Source organism: Mesoplodon densirostris, chromosome 20 (assembly GCF_025265405.1).
Source record: "Mesoplodon densirostris isolate mMesDen1 chromosome 20, mMesDen1 primary haplotype, whole genome shotgun sequence".
In the NCBI taxonomy this organism is placed as follows: Eukaryota; Metazoa; Chordata; class Mammalia; order Artiodactyla; family Ziphiidae; genus Mesoplodon; species Mesoplodon densirostris.
Window position 1 is genome coordinate 2,621,498 of NC_082680.1, and position 27,273 is coordinate 2,648,770.

General features: G+C 36.1%; 1 long non-coding RNA gene across 1 annotated transcript in view; it reads right to left on the minus strand.

Annotated features, from left to right (window-relative positions):
* Nucleotides 1-27,273, minus strand: part of LOC132481361 (uncharacterized) — a 415,660-nt gene that overhangs the window by 308,402 nt on the left and 79,985 nt on the right. The window contains exon 2 of the long non-coding RNA XR_009530811.1: nucleotides 23,380-23,498. This is a non-coding gene — a long non-coding RNA (uncharacterized LOC132481361). The remainder of the gene's footprint in view (nucleotides 1-23,379; nucleotides 23,499-27,273) is intronic.

Here is a 27,273-nt window from a genome sequence, read left to right on the forward strand (position 1 = left end):
AGTGACTTAGACAGGGTTTAAACTTTAATAGTAATACATTATGGATAGGAGAAGAGATCGACACTCCAAAATAAAAAGAAAAGAAAACAAACAAATATAAACAATAAATTTCGAAGAAAATTTCAAAATAAAATACATTCTCATCTGCCCAAGACGAAGAAAGAACTGACTTAATGACTCATTTTCAGCTCTATGATTCCAATTTGAGTTGTTAAATATCCAATAGGGCTAGCAAATCACATATTCCTTTAGTATCAATAGCAACAATTAACTAAGCATATAAATAAACAAAAACAGTTACCAAAACATGAATAAACTTTTAAAAACTGCTACAAATTTACATGGATAAAATAAATGGTATCATAAACTTTTCTAAAAAGTGCATATAGGGCTTCCCTGGTGGCGCAGTGGTTGAGAGTCCGCCTGCCGATGCAGGGGACACGGGTTCGTGCCCCGGTCCCGGAGGATCCCACGTGCCGCGGAGCGGCTGGGCCCGCAAGCCATGGCCGCGGAGCCTGTGCGTCCGGAGCCTGTGCTCCGCAACGGGAGAGGCCACAGCAGTGAGAGGCCCGCGTACAGCGAAAAAAAAAAAAAAAGTGCATATAAATTTTAACTCAAATTCATGTTACTACCATTGATTCTTTAGAAACTGTCTTAAGAAATCTTTCCACAACATTGAACATAATCTAGAACCCTCAAAGAATGAGATTTCAGGAATATAATGTAGATTTAAAAAATAGGTAACGAAGTATTTAACAATGTATCAAGTTCCCTTCTCACTTGCTGTTCCTCCTTGCTTTTTTTGTGATCCGATACCCTTAAGACAGGGAATGGGCCTCCCTGGTGGCGCAGTGGTTGAGAGTCCGCCTGCCGATGCAGGGGACGCAGGTTCGTGCCCCGGTCTGGGAAGATCCCACATGCCGCAGAGCGGCTGGGCTCGTGAGCCATGGCCGCTGAGCCTGCGCGTCCAGAGCCTGTGCTCTGCAACGGGAGAGACCACAACGGTGAGAGGCCCGCGTATCGCAAAAAAAAAAAAAAAAAAAAAGACAAGGACTAATATATCCTCAGTATTCAGCATTCGTGAATGAAAGAAAGAATATGCAAATGAGTTTATCGAAAGATAAATTTCACTGCACATATATGCTGAACAAAAGTACTAATATTCCAATTCTGTTACTTTGCACATTCTATTCTCTTAATCTTCATTTCCTCCTTTGCCTCACCTCTTCCAAGTTAAAAATCCTTTTCTGCGTTTAAAAACCAGATCAAAGAAATACAATCCTTGCCATCCTTTTAGGAATTAATAATTTCTTCTTTTGCATTACACCAGCACTTTATGCATAATATTGTCTTGAAATTTGGTTGTGTATATGTTTTAGTAGACTAAAAATTATTTAAGCACCATAAAATGTCATATTCATATTTGCTTCCTCTCTATTAGCTACCACAGCGAAATTTCTCAGGGTGTAAGTATGTGTACATAAGTCTGTGCATTTATGTGTATGTATATACACACATAAATATCTACACACATATCCAGGTTTAACTGATGTTCATATACATAAGCAGATATATATACATTCATATATATATTATTATATACACTAATAAAACCCATTGTAAAATGTATTTGAGTTCCATATTAATGTACAGATTGAAGTGGATGAATCTTAGGTCCCTTTCAGTTATAAACTCTTATGATTATGAAGAACAATGTATTTATCAATGGTTTTCAACCCTGAACTTTACAATCAGTAATAAAATGCTTTCTAAACGAATATTTTGAGGTTAATTTTCTTGACATGATGATAGTTAAGTCTAGAGTAGTTCTCAGGCTTCCAATCTTGGGAACTTGAAGGTTCTATTGTAAAGTGCAGCAAGAATTCATAACCACTGTCATATAGGTACTATAAAGGCATATATGTCTGTGATACTTCGTCAACTTCTCATTAATTTTTTTTTATAAATTTATTTTATTTATTTATTTTTGGCTGCATTGGGTCTTCACTGCTGTGCACAGGCTTTCTCTAGTTGCAGTGAGCGGGGGCTACTCTTTGTTGCGGTGCACAGGCTTCTCATCGCAGTGGCTTCTCTTGTTGCGGAGCACAGGCTCTAGGCGCGCAGGCTTCAGTAGTTGTGGCACGTGGGCTCAGTAGTTGTGGCTTGCAGGCTCTAGAGCACAGGATCAGTAGTTGTGGTGCACAGGCTTAGTTGCTCTGGGGCATGTGGGATCTTCCCAGACCAGGGCTCGAACCCATGTCCCCCGCATTGGCAGGCGGATTCTTAACCACTGCACCACCAGGGAAGCCCATTTTCATTTAATAATCCACAGTTCTTGCACACTGTAAGGAAAACTGTATGTTTCCTCTGCATAATTTCTTATTTATAAAATGCTTTAAACTGGACAATAGTTTAAATGGCATAAAATGCTTTCTGCTGAAAGAATAAAAAGTGTACTCAATTACAGTTTACACCTCTTCAATAGCTCTGTCAAAATTTCAAAGCTTGAGTGCCCTGAGCTGGGGTTGGAGCATTTGTGGGCATAATTTTCTTCTATTTATTATTTTTTTATTTAGATATCGCTTCAAAAGAGGATGGTAAGTTCAGGTATATAAATATGTATACAATTATTACAAAAACAGCATGTTTGTGTCTATTTATTTAGTTTTGAGTAATATTTGGTTATTATAAATACATATTCTTAATTGCATAATAACATTATAGTCCTTAGGACTACACCTTCAAACAATTAGCATTTTTTATCATGAATGTTTTTGCACAATACCACACACTTGGAATATTTGCTGGGTTCCCTTAAATTGAGACCATTTGCCTCTTAACTAGAAACGGACTGTGTAACTTATACAGATCTTTATGTATGAATGCTCTTTTTTAAAGTTCACACACTATTCTTAGTAAACAGGACTATTTTCTATCACTGTAGTTACCAGGTGGTGGCTCCCTGTCAGATTTGCTCAACTAGAGAGTTAAACACATACACTCTGGCACAATATTCCCAAGGTAGTCTCTTTTTTCATCTTTTCATCTTCTAATTTCCATCCCTTTCAGATGGAAATCACTTCAGTATAAAAGATAATTGGTTGTGCTTTTCAGTCTGCCTTAGGTTATGACTGTCTCTTAAATTAAGACAGACAAAAATAATATCTTAACTTTTCCTCTCCCACTATCTCATAATTTGTAAATGTACTTTCATGACATTTCTTATCATTTTCAATAAGGCCCCCAATTTTTATCTCTCTGCATATTGTTTTTATTTAATGTTTTTTTTTTTTTTTTTTGCTTCTCTCCTTCCCTCACCTTCATCCCATTTATTTCTAAAGGAATGTTCTGCAGCCTAGTGTATAAGACTCAGAATTACAGTTAAGAATCATCTCACAAAGGGCAGGAAAGGTTTATAAAAACAAAACTCTTTGGACATCATGTCTTCATTTGTGACAATATCTGCAAAAAGGATAGAATGTGGCTCTCCAAGCACATTTCCAGTGTATTTTATGAGACTTTTTTTATTATTATTATTTGCACAATTTTTAAAGTCCTCTTTATAAATGTATATGTATCACCATGTCCTTCAATTAGTACTTTTTTTCCAGTTTTGGGCTCTTTATATATTCTGGGGTCTGTATCTTAGGGACTCCACCCCATTCTCACTCCTAAAACAGCCTGCAGTGCATCTGCAAAACAAGATACTTCTTCCTCACTGTGCTTTGCCCACAAATGCAGTGCAGAGCAGACTGTTATTAATCAATACAATGAGGAAAGAAGGAGGAAAAATAATCAGAGAAGAGATGTTTGATTTTGGACATTCGGACTTTGGAATCTCTGATCTATGTAGAGTTTGTTAGTAACCTAACAGAAATAAAATTAAGGATCATTATTACTATAATAGTAATAGATGTGCTCTCCAGAAAGGAGAATCATCTTTCTTCATTCCTCAGAATGCCAATGCCTATTACTCTCAAATTTCCACTAGAAACTCAGGGCAAGATGAGAAATTCTAGAGTGAGAACATGAAGTAAAGATAAATTACACCCTGCTGCACTGTTGGTGGGAATGTAAATTGATACAGCCACTATGGAGAACAGTATGGAGGTTCCTTAAAAAACTAATAATGGAACTACCATACAACCCAGCAATCCCACTACTGGGCATATACCCTGGGAAAACCATCATTCAAAGAGTCATGTACCACAGTGTTCATTGCAGCACTATTTACAATAGCCAGGACATGGAAGCAACCTAAGTGTCCATCAGCAGATGAATGGATAAAGAAGATGTGGCACATATACAGAATGGAATATTACTCAGCCATAAAAAGGAATGGAATTGAGTTATTTGTAGTGAGGTGGATGGGTCTAGAATCTGTCACACAGAGTGAAGTATGTCAGAAAGAGAAAAACAAATACTGTATGCTAACACATATACATGGAATCTAAAAAAGCGGTACTGATGATCCTAGTGGCAGGGCAGGAATAAAGACGCAGACATAGAGAACAGACTTGAGGACATGGGGGGAAGGGGAAACTGGGAAGAAGTGAGAGTGTACCACTGACATATATACACTACCAAATGTAAAATGGATGGCTAGTGGGAAGCAGCCGCATAGCACAGGGAGATCAGCTGGGTGCTTTGTGACCCCCTAGAGGGATGGGATAGGGAGGGTGGGAGGGAGGGGATAGGGGGATATATGTATACATTCAGCTGATTCATTTTGTTGTACAGCAGAAACTAACACAACATTGTAAAGCAATTATACTCCAATAAATATGTGAAAAAAAAGACAAATTACATAAAATCATTGACTGCCACCCAAGAGACAGAGTTTCTGTAATAAAACAAGGGTCAAGTTTTGTGCAAAACATATGGCAGATAAAGAATGGTGAGTTTCAGGAATATAAAATGTGATGATTACTGTTTTGCCCCACCATTAGACATAAAAGTCAGCATTAAGGTCTCTGTTCAACAATTAAACTTTCAACGTATGTGGAAAATCTGTCAGTCTCCAGATCCTTCTGGGAAAGCAAGCAAGTCATATACTTTTAGCCGTAATCAATATTTGCTTAAGTCAAACAATATACTAAAACAAATCAAAATATAGCATGTGGTTCTGAGTACAAATAAACATCTGAGAATTCTCAAAATACGATAAACATTCTATAGAATTATTATTTAACTTATCAAAAGGAAATCCATTAACAAGTGGAATACAAAATGAAATGATTCCACTATGTTAAAATTAATTATATAACTGGATGATATTTCTAATTCCTTAATTCATATATTTTAACCTATAAAAGGTCTTAGGCATGTAAATAAGGCATATATGACAACTCTACTGGAAAGAAAATGGCCAGGCATAATTAAAAGACATACCGTATGTAATAGTTTAACATTTTCATTTATATTTAAAATGCAAAGTACTAATTTATGAGTATGTTGAGTTATAAAATTTAACTTAAAAGTTATATGGAATTTTTAATCCATGTTCTCCTATTTTTTTATTGTGGTCATGCAAGAAATACCACTTAATCCATTAATTTATTCAACAAACACTTATAAAATACTAACTGTATATGCCATGTGCTACATTACTGTGGACTATACATTTAAGACATTATTAGTATATTAATAAAAGACTACCCAGTTATTTTGAGTATATAATCATAGACTAAAATGCCTCCATAAAAAAATTAAATGGGCTCACAGTTACATTTAGTAATGCCACAAAGAAATTTACTCCAAAGTAAAATCTGCCCAAGGTATGGATGCTCAGGTGATCACTGCAACACAGCTGGGTAATGGGAGTTGATACTTTCATGGTTCTATAGGATTCTACCTCTTTCCAAGTTAATACCAGGGATGAAAAATAACTTTTGACACTCCAGTGAACAATGAGGAGATAGTAAATTATTTTTGGTCTCTCTGCCCAACTCAGTGACTTCCATTCTATGAAAAACAGGGTTCCCACTTACATGGATGGCCCATGACCCCCATGACTCCATGGTTACATCCTTTTGCCATAAGTGATCTGATAAGTGATGAAAAAGTCAATAAACTGAGCAGAAAATTCTAAGCAACTCTGCACTCTGGAACATTCAGGCAGTCTGCCAGGAAAACAGAAGCCTTTATCACTTTGATCAAAAATTGTGGAAATCTGGATTGATCAGAGTCTCACTTAATCTCCAGCATTTTACAGCCTTTTGCCACATACCTGTGGCTCATGTCAATGATAACTCAGTCTTACGTCCCTGGAATAATGTTCGTTACATTTTTCTTTCCCAGCATTGAATCTTCATCTAAAGTTCTATATCTGGCTTGATCTCTTGTGCCATAATGGTAAACCACTTCTCGGGGTTCTGGTATCAGCTTGTTGAGTGGAGTAAATGCCTTACACGGGTCCAGTCTGTTAAAACACTAAGTGTGAAGGTTGACTTTAAAAAATAATAATTTATAGCATGTACTGTCATGAGAGTTTTTCAAGTTTTTAAGTAATGAAATATTTCCTCTATTTATTCTCCATTTGAATCACAGTCCTACCCTGTGCATGAGCACAAAGATAATGATTTTAACATCACTGCAGTTTCCACAATTTCCTTCTCCATCCCAAGGCTCATCGTGGCTTGTTCTCGGTAGCTCTCTGCTCCCTCTCATGGCAATCATCCAACAGCAGGCACTGTAAAAGTATACTCAAGGATCGTTTCTATACACCAACTTAATCGAAAGTGTACGTTACATCCCAAATCCTAGTGGAAACCCAACGGTGCTACTAAGTACACCTAAAGCACGTTTTGATCTCACTCAGCATGTTGTCCAGTCAATAGGAGTGCCTTTACACCACCCAAATAAAACATCAAAATACAATTAAGTGGTTTTTGTTGTTCTACAAAGAGATGCCAAGGAAAGATTCCTTGAATGTCACACAGTTATACGTCCAAACAATCCTAAAACTAAACTGTCTCACCAGAGCCCTTAAAGCAACTGGTCAGAAATCTCGGTCCTCTCTTGCCCATTTTCCTTTCCTGCAAATGTCAGCCCATACTATTTTTTTTTTTTTTGGTCTATTTTTCAACCTTTGTTCTCATCCTTCTGTCTGTATTCCAGTTTCTAGTATTCTATATGCCCATCAGAGCTGAAGATACAGTTCTTCATTTATTTCAGGAAAAAAAATCCTGTTTTATCTTTGAAAACTTTTACTATTCCACTTGTTAGTCTTCTTTTATTATTCTTTCATATTTATGGCCTTTTCTCCTGATGCATGAATTGCTAGATTTCTTTGCTTAGCCTTCCCTGTAATTTGCTCAAGATTTTCCTTTAGGTTGTGAATTTGGGTTTGGCTCTGGCTAGTTTTCTGACTAACATGGCAGCTTTGCTTAGATTTTCTATTTGCTCGGATAGAGTAAACCTTGCTTGCCATTTTGCCTTTCTTGATTGCCTTCACCACAGTTTCAGCTAAAAAGCCACCGAACTTTACAATTTCTGCAGCCAGAAAACATGAAAGTAAGGGGATGGGAGTGAGGTCTCCTGCTGAATGTGGTTCTTTCTAGGAAACCTGGCTTCTGCTCTCTCTCCTGCTCTGTCTAGAATGGGGATCACGGCATTCAGCCCGCGGTGTTCTCCACTCCCAGCCTGGCACTGTTTCTGGAAGAGAAACTCTATGGTGTAGAAATATATGGAGCCTGATATTCTTCAGTTTCTTTGATGCCTCTACAGTCTGCCTACCCTATCCCTTTTTCCCTTCTCTCTGAGTTATAGTGTTTCATTCTACTCGGAATTTTGACGGCTCATATTCCTTCCTCAGTACTGCCACAGAAGGTAGGCTATAACTATTATATTCAAACGTACATCTTAAGCCCTTTTAAACTTGTGTCATTCTGTTAATATAATTCATACAAAGCAACAGATGATGCTTGAAAGCCTTGTTAAGCAACACATTGTAACCTTTGTCATGTGTTCGATTATGTCATTTTGATTAACTAAAATTGCGACATGATACATTTTGACTTCGGTTAAATGAAGTGTGGAGTTGACTGTAATGATAGTAATGACAATAATGTACAAAATACTGGCCTAGGTTGAAACAGAGTCTTGTTACTCATAAATATCTTGAGATTACGTCATTAAAAGAGAGAGGTACACAGAGGTACGTGTCTAAACTGGGAATGAGAATAATTCTGTTTTGTGACAACAAAAGTTGTATAAGTCACTTAGAATTACCATACCACTCAATTTCCTAACCTGTAACATATACAAAATACACTGTATGACCTGCAGTGATATTTCCAGATCGAAGTCTGTAATTTGAATTGTTTACTGCTTTTGTGGCTTCATTAGTCATTATTCTAAAAATAGACATATGTATTTTTGACATGATAAGAACTTCACATAGGAATGGATATATTTCAGAAGATAATTATATCCTTATTTTATTGATAAATTTCAATTTGATAACATTAATCATTATCTTAAATGTTATTTCAGGTTTTGGAAAGTTTGTAAACCTAGAAACATTTAAATTCCAAAACTTCCTTTCACAACTCGATGTATTAATCTTTCTCTTTTTCATAAATATCTTAGTCTAAAATTCATATTCACTACTAATTACTACTATATACTATTATATAGTATATGCTTCGTATTTTTCAAAACTATTTTCCTACAGTGCGCAGAGAAGAAGAGAATATAGTAATCCCTTTTAATTTGGTACCTTATGTGCAGACATTGAATATAAGCTGAAAAAAACAAGTAAAAAAGGTGGTTGCTTTCCATTTGTTTGACTTTGGAACAAATGTTAACGGAGAAGACAGACCCTTTGCTACCTACGTAGAATTTCTTTGGAGACAAATAATAACCAACAATGTTTGTATTGGAGGAGGATGAAGGCTTTTTGAGATTCTTATTCATAAAACTCAATAATGAGGATGAAAATAAGACCTGCTACGATGACTCCTTTGGGTTTCTTTTTTTTTTCTTTTTTATTTATTTATTTTTACTTTTGGCTGTGTTGGGTCTTCATTGATGCATGTGGGCTTTCTCTAGTTGCGGCGAGCAGGGGCTACTCTTCGTTGCGGTGTGCAGGCTTCTCACTGTGGTGGCTTCTCTTGCTGCAGAGCATGGGCTCTAGGCGCGAGGGCTTCAGTAGTTGTGGCACGTGGGCTCAGCAGTTGTGGCTCACGGGCTCTAGAGCGCAGGCTCAGTAGTTGTGGCACATGGGCTTAGGTGCTCCGCGGCATGTGGGATCCTCCTGGACCAGGGCTTGAACCCGTGTCCCCTGCATTGGCAGACGGATTCTTAACCACTGTGCCACCAAGGAAACTCCTCATTTATTTTTGAAACTGATTTATTGTATTTTCAGTATTCAGCTTCTGTTTTCTGCCTTTATCATCCAGTGAAGATTTTAATCTTCCTACAGGTAATGAGATCCACAGGTCAATTCTGAGTTTAATACCAATATTTTACCTGGTAATATGGATGTTATACTAGATGTTTGGTGATTTCATTTTCATACTGAAGACAAGTGATACGCGTACTAGGCATGGCATGAGGATTGCTTGTGCTAAAATTATTCTGATATGCTAAACAGTTGTTTACTTCAACTAATTTTCAGAGCTGAAATGAGGCTATAGAATGGTGTGCTGATCTTATGATTCCTGACAACCTCCAATATAATTCATATTTTTGATACTGTAGTTTTTTCTAATAATCAAACAACACTACAGCCTGGAAGTTAAAGGGACCACATATATGACTTGACAACCATGCAAAACTATTGGAGAGCTAGTTAAAGATGAAACGAAGGACATATCAGACATTCAATGAATAACATAGATACTTTCTGTGATGTTTTTTCTCTATATATTTTCAAATTAATAAATGTCACCCAAATTTCTGCTAGAGCTCTCTTTCAAAGTGAACAATCCTGCTGCATATTGTATAATACTCTTATCTAACATTTCCATACATGTTTCTATTTAAACACTTTGATTTACTTATCTTACCTTTTCTAGACTCCTATCCTAAATGATAATCATATTTCTATACTTATCCCATCTATTTCTGTGCATCTTTTTTTTTTTTTTTTTTTTTTGCAGTATGTGGGCCTCTCACTGTTGTGGCCTCTCCCGTTGCGGAGCACAGGCTCCGGATACGCAGGCTCAGTGGCCATGGCTCACGGGCCCAGCCGCTCCGCGGCATGTGGGATCTTCCCAGACCGGGGCACGAACCCGTGTTCCCTCCATCGGCAGGCAGACTCTCAACCACTGTGCCACCAGGGAACCACTCGGTGCATCTTTTATATGAAGTGTTTTCAGATGCTTTCTCATCCTTCTTGCTTTGTGTCTCCTCTCAAACCACAAAATTTATACCTATTAAAAATGCATCTGGAAATTTTTTTAGAACACATTTCAAACTAATTTATCTGATTTGTCTGATGAATGGTCTTCTATAGCTTGAATCTTTTTAAGATATAACTACTTTTGCTCTGATTATAGCTCTTCCTTCTTCTCAATTCTGGGACCAAACTATCATCCTTCATACATCACACATTTTTCTGTTTTCAAGTAGGCATTCTAATCTTTACACTCAAACAGCTCCCAGTGTGGCAGCAAAGGGTCTGAACCTAAGGCCTTTTCCCACACAGCACGCATGTATGTCTTGCTGTTGCCTCCTTTTTTGTTGTTGTTTCTAAACTGTCTCTCCTGTGTACCTAGGGTCTGTATCTGCCCCATTACTCTTATGTTTGTCTTCTCAGCCAATTCTCTCTAGTGACCCTTCTCTTTCCCTGTAAAATGTAGCTTTCTCTGAAGCATTAAAAACAGTACACAATCATTATCAACAGAAAGAGGTATATTTTTTCCTTTAAGGTAATGACCTTTCATCAACTCTTTACCTTTTTATTTCTTTGAAAGCACCGCTAAATAATTGAATAGAAATTGCACATACTTTGAATCGACTGCTTAAAAATAATATTCTAAATCAATCCAAAGTACTCTTTTAGGCCACATTAAAATCCATCTTGCTCTGAAACTGTTTATTATCAATCCAGTCAAAATAATGTCTGCAATTCTGGCATTTCTTAATACTCATCCCACATTTATAATGATGCCTGATGATAAATCTAGCCTATCTTCTAGCTTACAAATATTCTCCTTGAAACTAACTTAACCATCTTTTAAAAGTTCTGTGATTAAATGGTTTAAAAAAAAGGCATTTTCAGCTGTCTCTTTAGTCCAACAAAATAATTAAAATATTGATTAATTAAGAAAAAACTAGATTTGGGTAAAATAACACTTATTATATTGACATATAATACATTTGAGGAAGAAATTAAAACTTTAATGGCAAAATTAATTTTTGATATTACCATAATACAGTGTTTCTCACAAATAAATGTGATTTTTTTCAATATGCCTTAACATTTGGTATGGTGTTTTGGTTTCCTCAAAGTTATTACAAATCATTCCCAGACTTCACATATATCTCGTCAGAAAGTAGCAAAAAAAATTTGCTCTGTGTTTCTCTTTATGGAACTTTAGAAATGGCTAAAGAAAACCAAAAATCTGAGTAACACTGGTTACTATGTAGTGATTCATTTTGTGACAAAAGGACTAGTGGTCTGCTATCTCTGTCTTTGATTAAAGACAGACTTGCATTATCAGATGAGGAATGGTCACCAAAAGCTAGAGAAATAAATTTATCTACTGGACTGACATACATGTTTAACTCCAGTGATCAAGTCAATAGCTACAAGTACAGATTACAAAATAGTTCTATTAAATTTTGAAACTAATCATACATTCACAACTATTTTACTTAAAATATTAAATGGTACTACTTACTTTTCTTAGTCTCAATATAGCCTTTTTCTCTAGACAGAAAGAAATTTTCCATTCAAAATAGCTCATAAAACTTCTTGTCTTTGTAATCAAGTTAAAACTAGAGGAAATGACTTGACTCTGTCAGCAGGATACCATTTTATTAAATTCAATCAAATGTTCTATTTACACACTTCAATCCTCGATAAAATCCAATTTTATTATTTGAAACCTATAATCTTCAGTGAAATTGAATAAGTGTATTTCACCAAAGCCGAGGTGCTCTGTTTTGTTAATCAGCTAGACAGGATTTTATAAAAGGGTCAGGGGCATGGAACAAAAGGCAGCATTGGTAATGGTCTGTATTTTACCAAACTGTTTTAGCCTCTATTAGAAGTTAATCAATTTTTAGATGTAATGTCAACATTTATATTAGATAAATGCTACACACTGGAATGGAAAATGTTCACTTTTTTTTTTTTTGCGGTACGCGGGCCTCTCACTGCTGTGGCCTCTCCCGTTGCGGAGCACAGGCTCCGGACGCGCAGGCTCAGCGGCCATGGCTCACGGGCCCAGCCGCTCCGCATCATGTGGGATCTTCCCGGACCGGGGCACGAACCCGTGTCCCCTTCATCGGCAGGTGGACTCTCAACCACTGCGCCACCAGGGAAGCCCAAAAATGTTCACATTTTAATGTAGTTTTTATGTTTCACGTGAAGGGTTTTTCCTTGAACATAGTTAGAGAACACTAATATTTTAGTATATTTAATTTACAGAAATCCAATTATTTACCTTATGGAAGAATAGGCATCACCTGCTTAGGAATTCTAAGAAAAGACAAAACATGAAATATGCTAAGTATAATTAATAAAAGGAAGTACCTAGTTAAAGTGCTTCGGAATAACCTTAAGTAAATTATGCCTTGACAACCATATATATATCTCAGTAAGTTTAACCCACAAGGACATGGATTCAGAGCAGCCAGCACACCCTGTATGGCTCTTTGTGCTATCAATTAAGTCTTCTGAGTGCCTCTGTGGCTTCACTCTGAGAAAGTCTTCCGGATACGTTTCTACTTTACCAATAGAGCAGAGCAAATAGCACTGGATTCTGAGGCAGACACCCGGTTTGTAGCCATGGATTCAGAGCTATAACTGTCTGTGCGACTTTGGGCACGTGATGTAAAGCAACTCTCTGAGTCTCAGCAACTATGCTTCCAGTCTCCATGGCTCACCTGTGGTAGGTGAGGCTAACGTGATTATGACATGCTTCATAGATTCTTTCACAGTGTTCCAGGCAGCAAGTTCCAATCAGTCTAAGGCAGCATTAACTTTTCAACTGTTGCCATCCTAAGACTGGATAATTTCTAAGGTCATTACCATTTATAACATTCTGGGACTCTAAAGGCCGCAAGCAATTAATTGATTCCTTGTACTAATACTCATAATGACGCCAAGGCTCTCAGCCTCCTAAATAATCCTAGTGCTACTTAGGAATGTTTTCTGCAGGTTCCTAGCTCAGGGCCCCTTAATCTGATTGAGATGGCTAGATTCTGATTAATAAAATGGAAGTTTACTAGAAATTTATATACATACATATATCTATCAGATAACATATATACACATACACACACAGTTTAAAATTAACTGGAATATTTATAATTTAAACAATGCTTAAGTCACTTATTTCAATTGGCAGTAAAGGATAGCCTGGCGATGTTTACGAATGTTACGTAATTGAAGGAAGAAGAATTATGTAGTAAGATAGGATGTCTTTTGGTTTTGAGAAATGTTTTCTGGAGTCATTACTCTGTGCAGTAGAATGGTGGAAATGTTATTCTGAACTCAATCAATCCCCTTGACTATTCATCTGTCTCTAAACTACCTTTAAAACAGAAAGTGACTAAATGTGATATGTGACAAAACACCCAATTAAATAAGTCTTGTTGCATATACACTATACCTTAGGCTTGGCAAAGTGCACTAAGGATGTGTATTTCCTGGATTTAAATTTAAGAGATTTATCAAGAAGCCCTATGATAGGGTAAAAGGAGCAACAGACTTGGAATTAAAAGACAAGGATTCAAACTACGTTGTTGATCAATGAGGTAATAAATTTGATAGTGATTTTTTAATATAAAAATTGTATAAATGTTATCACTAGAAAAATACATAAATGTAATTATAATAATAAATATAACTATAATTATAATAATTTATATTAAGCAAAAATGTGATTATATTATACACATATGACATAGAATATATATCACATTATACATATATTTTTATATATATAACTGTTATATACATAACTGGTTAGTGAACTGGTCAGTTTGCTCTGTCATATTTTTATTTAAGATGCTTAAAAGTAACTAGAAGGAAACAGAATTTAATATTAGTAGATTTCATTCCTTACGTGTGGCAGTAAGTTTACAAGGTTTTTGACTGTAAAATATCAAGACTGATCTATGTGACACTTTCCAATTCTCTAATGGTGGCCCTTTCACAGTACATATAAAGTAACATGTTCAAAAACAATAATTTCCATGCTAAGAACCCTGGCTTCCTTTCCTCTAAAAAAGTATTAGTTTGAAATAAATTTTTATGATTTTTCTCTCCAGGCCTCTTTTCAACATCTATAATGGTGCCCTTTCCAAAATATTCAATTGCTTCTTTCTTCCCTCTAAGGCAAAATAGACATTCAATTATGCAACAGGATATCACAGAAGTTACCAAAATTTATTTATTTAGTTATGGGGAAATGTAGATCATATTATAAAATTGTTATTTTATGTAAAAAATGCTCTCAGATTGTGTGTATGTGTGTTTGTGTACAGATTAACTTGAAGGATTATAACATAAAATCATAAGGGTATTTCTTTTAGTAAGTGAGTAAACTTGCAAAATGATCAGAAAATATGGTAGGTGATGAATATGCAAAAGAAAAATAAAATAATATGTATATTTTCTTTAAAATATTTCAATTTCAGTTTAGTTATAGCTTATGCATAGTCTTTTAAGTTGTGACTAGACATTTTCAAATCTTTTTTTAAACATAAAAATATATTCAAGGAATGGCTACAACACATTATTGCACTAACATATTCAAAGTGCCATTAACACTTAGGTTATTGCTCTTAATATTGAGACTATTGAAAACTTGGACAATTACCTTCTCATGGACTTTTCACATCACAACAAACTATAAACATTTAATTATTAACAAAAAATTCAGATGTTCATAATTTGTTATATTCCTCAGGCAAAAAGAACTAAAATAGCTCATAATTTTTTAAGAATATCTCTTTAATCAAATGTTATGTTTAACTCTATGATGTACACATCAGGATAAAGAAAAGATATCACTACACTGACTGGCATTTTGGGGAAATTATACCATTAAGCTTGGTAGCAACTCATATAGTGTCAAAATACTGTGGCACAGGTATAGGAAAACTTCATCAAAAATAACAAACCTCCACCTCACACCAGTCAGAATGGTAATCGTTAAAAAGTCTTCAAATAACAAATGCTGGAGGAGGTGTGGAGAAAAGGGAGCCCTCCTGCACTGCTGATGGAAATGTAAGTTGGTGCAGCCACTATGGAGAACAGTATGGAGGTTCCTCAAAAAACTAAAAACAGAGTTGCCATATGATCCAGCAATCCCATTCCTGGCCATATATGCAGACAAAACTGTAATTCAAAAAGATACATGCACCCCTGTATTCATAGCAGCACTATTCACAACAGCCAAGACATGGAAACAACCTAAATGTCTACTGACAGATGAACGGATCAAGAAGATGTGGTACACACGTACACACACACACACACACACACACACACACACACTGGAATATTACTCAGCCATGAAAAGAATGAAATAATGCCATTTGCAGCAGCCTAGAGATTAAGTCAGTCAGAAAGAGAAAAACAAATACCACATGATACCACTTATATGTGGAATCTAAACTACAACACAAATGAACATATCTAGGAAACAGAAACAGACTCACAGACATAGAGAACAGACTTGTGGTTGCCAAGGGGGGAGGAAGGATGGAGCAGGGAAGGGTTGTGAGTTTGGGATCAGCAGATGCAAACTAGTACATAGAGAATGGATAAACAACAAGGTCCTACTGTCTAGCACAGGGAATTATATTCAATATCCTGGGATCAACCACAATGGAAAAATAATATGAAAAATTATATATATGTATAACTGAATCACTTTGTTGTACAGCATAAATTAACACAACATTGTAAATCAACTCTACTTAAATAAAAAATTAAAAAGTAAACCCCTGTCCCCAAAGCACACAGAATATGAGTGTTTTTATTAACATAACTTTGTCTACATACATTCAGTTACACAATCCAATGTGCTCTCTCTGTTCCCAAGATGCAGAGGTTGACACTGTTTTTGAAAATCATACTGATGTTTCACATGTATTGATATAATTTGTAATATCATCAACCTAACTGTGATTCCACATACTGTCTCTTGCGGTCCTCTCCAAACTCTGCGGCCTAGGTAGAACCTGAATCACCACCCTTATTTCAAATAAGAGGTAGAACTTAAATAGTCTCACCAAAAAAAAAAAAAAAAAAAAAAAGATAAATATGTGAGGTGATAGATGTGTTAATTAACTCAAATCCTTTTACGATGTATACATGTATATGCATATCAAACCATGGTATTTTATACTTTAAATATCTTACAATTTCATTTGTCAAGTATGCACCACAAAAGCTGAATAAAATAAAATAAGAGGCAATATATGCAGAGAGATATATGTCAATTGGCCAATGACACAGACTCATCAGTGACTCACACTGGACTGAAAACCTTCCTTCTCTCCTTCCATTTTTCCTTTCCTCTCTTCTTCCTTCTCTCCCTCGCTTCCTTCTTCATTCAGTAATCATTCATGTACTTGGCACCTGTATCAGGTGCTGTGAAATGCACAGATAAATGAGAACCTCCAGAAAATTACTACATCTATAGCCTGCTCCTCTTTGGCAGGTGACATAAAGCACCTGAAACGCAGGACTGAACATTTCAGGTGGTGGCTCACCAACAGCTGGACTGTGCAGCCTCAAACAAAAAGCAGATGACTTTAATAAATACGAAGATTAGAACAGAACTCACAAACCATGCTAGATATGATGGTGGACAAAGTGGTATGTGTACGACAAATCTCACTATGTAAAGGACTGTGTGTGTAGGAATCCATCTGCTAAATGTACAGGTGAGATAGATATGTTTCATTGTTAGGATATATAAAGCTAAATTAAGTCTGACCTATTGTTTACTTTATGGAAAAGTCTCTACATAACTTAAGGACATGGGCCAGCATTACAATATATATATATATATTACATTTTTACATACTAGTTTTCAAAATAACCGTTTTCTTTTCTAGCATGTTTTCTTCAATTTAGGATATGGCCTTTGTCAATAAAGAAGGCTCTTAAAATGCACTAACACGCCTTGCTGAACAAATTTATTTCAAATATTATCTGCTATTTGTCTTATTGTATATTGTCACTTTCCACTGAGTGCTAATGAGTGCCTGTCGTTGAAGAGGTCTGCATTTAACATGTGTCACCAGCATCTAGCAACAGCACCGAAGGGGAACTGTCAGGGAGATTGTTATTCTCCTTTGTAACACCCTGAATCTGTTTCACATCATTTACATACAGATAGTTACAGGCATTCATCATTTCATTATGCTGACGACTTCACTATTCTGATGTATAATGTCTCTTTAATGAGCCTCAAAAAACACAATATTCCTTGATTTATGACTGCTTAACTGAAAAATTGTACAAATTGGCAAAAAAATTACTCATAATGTATTTTCATTTTTCCTCCACATTACACTTATATTTAACAGTGACTCATGAGTTAAGATCATGCGTTCTTGACAAAAGAAATGATCAGAATTTGACTTACTATGCTTTAGTACCACTGAGGTTTATGTGCATATTTAGAGCTTCCTTGTAAAACTGTGCTGACACGAAAAAGTAGCAAATTAAAATCGATCCTTTTTTTTCCCCCAAAACTGGACAACCTATTTCAATGGCATCATAAGTTTGATAAGGTTTCTTAAATTGTACTTAAAGTTATTAGCCTAATATTCATTTTTCCTTTTTGTAAATAGATATGAAGATCCTTGATACCAGAGAGAACTCTATCAAGAAACAAAGAAGGTAGTAAAGAAAGAAAAAATCCAGAAGTAAATTGAAATGGGAACAGAAGCTTGGAAAGAGGGAGAAGTTGCTGATTCTTTCACTGCTTGTTAACTCCTAGGCTCCTCCTGGGATGGCAGTTCCAAGGTGTCACTAGCCTTGTTTCCTAGTCTCTTAAAAGTTACACCATTGAAGGTGATGAAAAGTGTTCTATTTATTAATTAAAAATCATTTCCCAAAAGAAACTGGTTGTGCCCCAAACAGGCAAGAGTGCCAAAGAAGTATAAATTATTCATACGCTGCCAGCTTTTGCAAAAATAGGAAGCCTTTGAGTATAGGGTAAATCATATCAGAATGAACTCTATATACGATTAAGAATAAAGATGAATCCTGACTCTCAGAAGAGCTCATAAATCAGCAAGAGTAGACATACAGAAACAGAACAAAATTTAGGAACTGGCACCCTTAGATTTGGTATTAGCCTCTCTTTAAGTTTAGCTTCGATTCAACACATCTGAGATTATCTGTAGCTTTCAATTTCTGGAAGAACAGAAAACTAGGTTAAATTAACCCAGAGTCATGAGAAAAGCAGCGGTTCAAGTTAAATGAAAGAAAGCACAGAACCGTTCTCATGTAGAACAAGTGATAGGATTACACACAGAAATCCTAATAAAGGACATATAGTATACACACACGTACTCTGTAAGAAAATGTCCGTTTATAAAATACATACAAGAAAATTAGTTCTATTACTTCAATATTACTTTGTTATTCCCTAGCTTGATTAGTCACTTTCACGCTTATGATAAATTACTTTTGGTTATATCTAAACATGTGACTCACCCACAGAGAAAATAACCAACGTTGAAAGAAAAAAAACCGCAATTCTTCAAGTATTCTTAAATAGAAAGGATTCGAAAAAATATTTAAATGAATTTAACGTCATTTGCAAGAAGGGTTTATAAGTTCCTTAGTCACTACATGGAAGGGAGCTTGATGTCAGAACTGCTTTAGGCAGGTTTTCTATCACTTAAAGGGCAATATTACATTGTTAATTCCTGTGCTAAAGAAAGAACATTCATTACGTTTTACATTTGAGGAGTATAACATTGCCAGCTCACCTACAAAAAATAAGATGTACCTCACAATATGTATATAAAAGCCTTCCCAAACAGATGTATATAGTTTTAGGACAAAAGAAGTCTTATCTCCAAACATCTTGGAAACGGCCAGAGGTTTATGATTTTAGAACAAATGGGGTCCTGATTTTTACTTTTAGTTTAGTTTTGTTTTTTTTTTAAAGGGATAACTGCTAAAGTCACCAAAACAATATGGTATTATCTCCCTGAGTATCATGTTTCAAATTTGCCTCAAGAACTACCTATCATTTCTCCTTCATTCTCGTCTCAGATGACATGCACACCTACAGATCTCTTCATCTATGAGGCCAACAATAAGAGCAAACCTTACGAGTTCTCACTGTAAATCATTTTTCCATACATTAAAACGTCTAACCTTCACAATAACCCTCTTAGATCAGTATTATTTTTATCCACATCTTAAGGAGCCAGAGACTGAAGCTTTGAGACATTAAATGCCATCGCCAAAGTCAAAGCCATGGGGGAAGCCAAGGCCGGCCCGCATCTCAATCTGAGATCATTGCCGGAACTGTGCTTTCAATTTTATTCCCTCTTCCATGTATTTTCAACTTCTCTCTCTCTTTCCTGGTACTCTCTAAGCTTCATATCACTCTCATTAAAAAGAGAGAGAGAAAAAAAAGCATCCAGCTACTAACCCAATAGTCAACAAACAATAAGGAAGCCTACCTTAATTCCATGGTCTCCTTCATTTATCAAGTCGGCTTGTCCTCCATCACTGACTGTTCATGCCCCATCTAGCGCCACATGGCCTCGGCCTCTCAGCTCTCCACATCCTGCACCCACTAAGCAGCACAACCTGGGGCCTATGAGGGATCCGTTCCCAGGGAAGTTCACCTTCGATCTTAATTCGCAGTGGGCTCATCATCGTCACTTCTTTCTCTTTGAAACTCCCTTGAAACTGACTTTACTGATTCTTCCTGTCCTGCTCCGACCTTCCCTTCGATGCCTCACTTTGGAGTTCCCTTTTCTCTGCTCTCTTATTGCATTTCCACGCTTGCCGGGGCCCCATTTCTGTTCCAATCGGTGACTCACATACTTAACTGTCTGCAAACTACCTCTACACCTGGCACTTCAACGGGCACATCCTCAAGATGCCCGAAGCAGAACGTATCTGTTTTCATAAACCTCCCCTTATATGATTTCCTCAGTGTAAGGCATCACGCATCAAATGAAAATGAAAGACTTCCTGGGACATTTTCCTGTTTGTCCTCTCTCGAGCTCTAGTTCACTAACACCCAGTGTAAAACAGCGTGCGGAGACCTCCTGATCCTGCCTCCCCCGTATATATTCTTCTCCTTGTCTCCATCCGACCCTTGTCTGAGTTCTCGGCCTTTTACATTGCTCGCTGCTTGAGCTGTCCTTCCTCAACCACTTCCCACAGAGACCCAGTGCCTATTTTCACTTCTCCCGGAACAAATTATGCGTATCTCTGGCCTTCAGGTATTTTCAAATAGAAGTGAAATGCAACGGTTGAAGTACATGGCCTCTGAACTCAGCTTTACCACTCACCAGCAGACAGGTTACCTAACCTCTCTCAACCTTATGCAATCACTGTTCTCACATCCACAAAACGGAAGAGGACCACAGCACGGAAGGAACAGAGAAGTGGCGAGGATGCGGCAGCGCATTCTGAGCAAGCCTGGCAGGTACGGAGTATGTGCTGCTATACTGTTACAACACTGTTTATAAATAAGCGTGTTTCTCTCTGGACTCCCCAGTGCACTGCACTCCTTGAGGATGGGGATTTATCTTACTATCACTAGCATCACACACCAATAGGAATTTGCAAAAAGCTAATGCTCAGGGAATGTTAAATACCTGTGCTTAAGGAAGAAAATAACAAACAAAAACAACTGCTTTGGGCTTCCCTGGTGGCGCAGTGGTTGGGAGTCCGCCTGCCGATGCAGGGGACACGGGTTCGTGCCCCTATCCCGGAAGATCCCACATGCCGCGGAGCGGCTGGGCCCGCGAGCCATGGCCGCGGAGCCTGTGTGTCCGGAGCCTGTGCTCCGCAACGGGAGAGGCCACAGCAGTGAGAGGCCCGCGTACAGCAAAAAAAAAAAAAAAAAACAAAAAAAAAAACCTGCTTTCATTAAGCAAACATCACAATGAAATATTTTACGTATTAATACCACTAGAGGGCTTAATGCATTTTGCTTAATAAAAATAATTTCTTTCACAAGTTTGTCTTCTTGGTATAAATGAACTTCTATATATTCATCCTATAATCAAGGTTATTAAAAAACATTGACACAAAACATAATAAAGTGACTAGATCAAAGGAAATTTTATAGATTGAATATGGTGTTAAGCAATTTAAGTGTGTTAAATAAACCGTATGGCTTCAAATATCACTTATTCTCAAATGACATTATTTCTGCAAATCTGTATTTAACAACACGGTTCTGATAAATGGTCTGAGCCACTTTCGAGGAAGATTAATAGTTTTAAAGCAACTCACAAATTTCTTTCAGTCACAAGTCATCAACAATATAAATTAAAAATAATCTGCCTTCATTCAAGCTAGTCTCGATATTTCATAGGAATATTTACTTTCATGAAAATTTGTCTATGATTCTAACTTAGAGAAATTATATTATGGAAGACATTAAAAATGACTGTCTTTAAGTTCCCCCTTTAGTAGGATAAGTCACACATTTAATAAGTTTGATTTTGTCTCGAGTGGTGATTTATCTTTAAATCAATCTCATTATTCAGTCATATTGTGAATACATTTATGAGATAATGAGAGAATAAAAATTATAAGACTCAGCTAAATAAAACAAGTCTTACACCGACTCTAAAACCTCTACTTACCCATTTAAAATATGAATTAGTCCAGCTGCCCCAAGTCTTGGATGTGGGTAAAATAACACTACAAATAAGATTTTCATATTTTGAAGTTGAAAATCTAAGTTATCACCACATTTTATGATAAATTACCTCTGTAATTCTGAAAAAAACTAATGAAATATAAACTGTTTCATTCACAAGGACCTGCCCAAACTATGTTCAGTTTTGGGGAAAAAAATGTTAGATGTCATAGGATATTAAAAAAAATCTTTCATTATCTGAATAAATTTTCTGGTTAATAACACAATTCAAAACTTGAATGGTGTTACAGTCAAGACATACTTGACTGTAACCTGGGTGGCAGGCGTTCAAAACATGTAGTCATCTGTAGTGCATGGGCCTGACTGGTCAGAAGGTCCTGCTGGTGAGCTCTGAGTACCATCTGAGATTGCTACATATGATTTCAAAACCCAAAGAAACCCTACTTGTCTGAAGGTTTTACTATTAAATGCAATCTTCCTGAATTCCCCCCAGAGGTTATGTTTTGTGTAATTCACAGGACCATCAAAGACATTGCCACCTAAGAGATATAACCTGCCACCTTTATTCCACCAGCAAAATGGCTAACATTTCCACATCTTTACCAATCATAATAGCACTTACCCATGAATTACAGCAGGGTGCTGTATTTATGAAATAAATTGTGGTGAAATATTATGTGGAAAATGTATTTCTTTGGTTATATGACCAAATCAAGCCCTCAGGTCAATTTACAAGGTTTTTACAAGGTTTCTTGTTTGTTTTATTCTTTATGAATACAATAGTTTTATATGACTAAACTGTAGATGCCGTGAGCAAAGGGCTTTTGATAACTTAATTAGGTGCAGATTAAGCATTCTAATAATTGAACTTGGTGCTATCATCACTGATAATTCAATAGGTTTACTCATATCACCAAAATTTTAGCAGTCGGCCTTATAAAAGTTTCTCATTCTGTATTTTTCTAACCTGTATCTCATAACATATTGATTATTCATGGTAAGATTATCATTCTTCCCAGCATAGTTTTATGAATATTTTACTTTCTCATCAGAATATTATTACATTACTAAATGTATTCTGGCAAAGATCACCATGACATAGTAAAAAATCATCACATTGTCCCTCACTTTACTTTTGTTTTCACCAAATATTTATTCTGTAATTAAGTTCTTCTATATCCAGGATGATCCTTTTCTTTCCAAGGTACTATGATCTTGTCAGTGGTGTTTCAGGAGTTCATAGTATTCCACCCATTACTGCTCTTAGAATTCATGTTACTCTTAAATTCTGTTAAAGTATACTTCATTTGACATCATCAAGGCCAAAAAAAATAACATTCTAATTTCATTAGAAAATACTTACAGTGATACACCTCTAGTAGAGATCTTAATGCTTCATCCAGAATAAATATCACACGAGAGGAATATCCAGAGGTTATTTTTATCTCCTTTCTCTAATTTAGATGATCGCTGCATTCAAGTCTGAAAAATAAAAAATTTAAACTATCTTACTACTAAGTACAATGGCATAATTTCAATGTACTTTATAAAACAATAAGAAAAATGCTAGAATATTTTCCTGAACATAATGTTTCCAAATACTGAATGAATATATCATGAAGAATTTTAAAAATATAATTTATATATGATGCAAAAATCATCAGGCCCACCAAACTTATATTAAAAAGTACATTGTCATGCTCAATATTACTTCTTTTACTTCCCAATAAGAAATGAATCGGCACACATTGAGTGATCTTAATCACATATATTGTATTTCTATAAAAAATAAGTGTATTTAGGATACTGAGAAAGGTACAAAATGTAATCTTTTTTTTTTTGTCTTAACAGTTAAATGATTATAAAACCGACCTAGAATATTTTGGTGAATTAATGAACTAGCTTTTAGTACTGAAGCAGTCGCAGGGAAGTCAATTTTGTCCTTTTATATCCAATTAAGGTACGCATATCCACATTATGTTTAACAAAAAGGATATGTATTCAAATATTGTGAGAGATTTGTAAAAGGAAGTTATACAAATAAAGTACCACATTTTTACAATGAGCTGACTCTGGAGAAAAAACATCTAGGGATATCCTCAGACTCAGGGCTCTACAATCTGCAACGGGAGAGGGATAGCCCTTGTTTGTTCAAGGGAGGTTGCCTATAGCGTAGCTATCAATTGAGATCAAATCAAACAACTTTAATGGAAAAGACTTCCAACGGAAAGGCTCCTTAAGGCTACTGAGCTGTTTCAAGCTGTTTTAACGGGAATAAACTTAGTATCTAGTAATAAAAACTACAATATTTCAAGATACTGTGGCTTTAATTATTAAACAAACAAACAAAAAAACAAAGCTATTTTAAGTACAAATGCATTAATGCTCTCACCTGCACCTCCCAAAGTTAAAACTTCTGTGGAGTCACTGTATGTGAACCCTCAAGATTGTAACAGAGAATAATAGAAGTCACCCAATGTGACCCTTGCAATCTCACTCACTGTGAGGGGAGGTAGCTTAAAGAATAAATAACTGGATAAAAGACCTGCCGCTACAAAAAAAAAAAAAAAAAACTCTATCTCTGAATGTAATTACTAATGTCAGTCAACGGTAGCTTTTTTTTTACATGTTCAAACTGGTTTAGTAATCCTCTTAGCAATGACAATGAGGCAATGTATCATGTTAATGTTCTGAGCCTTTTTGCCTTTTTTCTTTGCTCTTTTTTTTTCCAGTAGGTTCTCATTAGTTATCTATTTTATACAGAGTATCAACAGTGTGTATGTGTCAATCCCAGTCTCCCAATTCCTCCCACCACCACCCCCAGGCCGTTTCCCCCTTGGTGTCCATACATTTGTTCTCCAAGTCTGTGTCTCTATTTCTGCTTTGCAAATACGATCATCTATACCGTTTTTCTACATTCCACATATGCGCATTAATATATGGTGTTTGTTTTTCTCTTTCTGACTTACTTCACTCTGTATGACAGTCTCTAGATCCATCCATGTCTCTACAAATGACCCATTTCGTTCCTTTTTATAGTTGAGTAATATTCTATTGTATGTACGTGCCACATCTTCTTAATCCATTCCTCTGTCAATGGACACTTACGTTGCTTCAATGACCTGGCTATTGTAAATAGAGCTGCAACGAACATTGGGGTGCATGTGTCTTTGTGAATTATGGTTTTCTCAGGGTATATGCCCAGTAGTGGGATTGCTGGGTCCTATGGTAGTTCTATTTTTAGTTTTTTAAGGAACCTCCATACTGTTCTCCATAGTGGCTGTATCAATTTACATTCCCACCAACAGTGCAAGAGGGTTCCCTTTTCTCCACACCCTCTCCAGCATTTGTTGTTTGTAGATTTTTTGATGATGGCCATTCTGACTGGTGTGAGGTGATATCTCATTGTAGTCTTGATTTGCATTTCTCTAATGATTAGTGATGTTGAGCATCCTTTCATGTGTTTGTTGGCAATCTGTATATCTTCTTTGGAGAAATGTTTACTTAGGTCTTCCACACATTTTTTGATTGGGTTGTTTTTTTTTTTTTTTTTTTTTGATATGAAGCTGCATGAGCTGCTTGTATATTTTGGAGATTAATCCTTTGTTGCTTCATTTGCAAATATTTTCTCCCATTCTGAGCGTTGTCTTTTTGTCTTGTTTATGGTTTCCTTTGCTGTGCCAAAGCTTTTAAGTTTCATTAGGTCCCATTTGTTTATTTTTGTTTTTATTTCCACTTCTCTAGGAGGTTGGTTACAAAAGATCTTGCTGCGATTTATGTCAAAGAGTGTTCTGCCTATGTTTTCCTCTAAGAGTTTGATAGTGTCCGGTCTTACATTTAGGTCTTTAATCCATTTTGAGTTTATTTTTGTGTATTGTGTTAGGGAGAGTTCTAATTTCATTCTTTCACTCTTGGTAACCCACTTCCTTTCTGACTGGTTAGTATGTCAATCTGATTTTTAATGCTTCCTTTGTCTCTGGTACATGGCTTTTTTTTTCCTTCCTGGTTGTGAAATTGTTAATTCTTGCTATTCAGGAATTTCAAAGGATAATTTTATACACTGATAATAATTCTACATAAAATTTTCAAGGTAAAGAATTGATCACAGATTCAAGAATTTCATTCAGAAGTATTTTCAATTATAACTTCAAGTTTCCTTTTTATCTGTTTGTTCACTTTTCTGTCTATGAACTCCTATAATGTATGCATTAGTTCTCTGTTATTTTCTTTAAATCTCTCATGTCCTTTCTAGTAACTTCTATATTCATGTTTATCCTACTTTATTTTTTGATAAGTATTTCAAAAATATTTCATCATGTCCTAGGCAATTATTGTAACTGAAAAAATCCATTTCTGTTATTTTGATTTCATTTTAGAATAGTTTCGTACATTTATTTAGTCTTTCAGTATTTTCCCCTAGAGTCTGACTGCTTGATCTTCATTTCCTTCTGTTGCATTATAATCTCTTTTTGAAACTTGAATTTCTTTATTATGCTCTCACATTTTAGAGATAATATTTTGCTTCTACGCTATGAGACGATGAATTGTCAGAACTCTTTCTTTTTTTTTTTTTTTTTTTTCCTTTTTGCGGTATGCGGGCCTCTCACTGCTGTGGCCTCTCCCATTGCGGAGCACAGGCTCCAGACGCGCAGGCCCAGCGGCCATGGCTCACGGGCCCAGCCGCTCCGCGGCATATGGGATCCTCCCAGATCGGGGCACGAACCCGTATCCCCTGCATCGGCAGGCGGACTCTCAACCACTGCGCCACCAGGGAGGCCCAGAACTCTTTCTTATAACACCTTGTGTCACTTAAGATAGATATTTTTCACCTCCTGTTCACTCAAGTGACTTACCTACTCTTGCTTATGTTGTAGGTGTGAGGTTGCTCTGTATACATATGATGATATTCCTTTTTAAATTGTTGAATGGGACCATTCAGTGACTGACATACTGTGTGTGTGCAAGTGTATGTAATCATCATTGAATGCCTTTAATTCAAACATCCCCTCAAAAATGTTATTTGTTTTGTCGATTGAGCCTATCCTCTCCTTGTTTTGTTTTTTTCCTCTATGCAATCAGTATCATGCAGTCAACCCCTTTAAGTCATAGAGTCACTCAAGAAATATGTGCTGAATTAGTGAATGAATGAAGATTCCTGCATTTGATCTAGTAGTGATGACCACCAGTCTCTCCCTTACTAGGTGTAATGAACTTTGTGCAATTCTTCTTGCTTGGTGACTGAGGTGTTAGATATCAG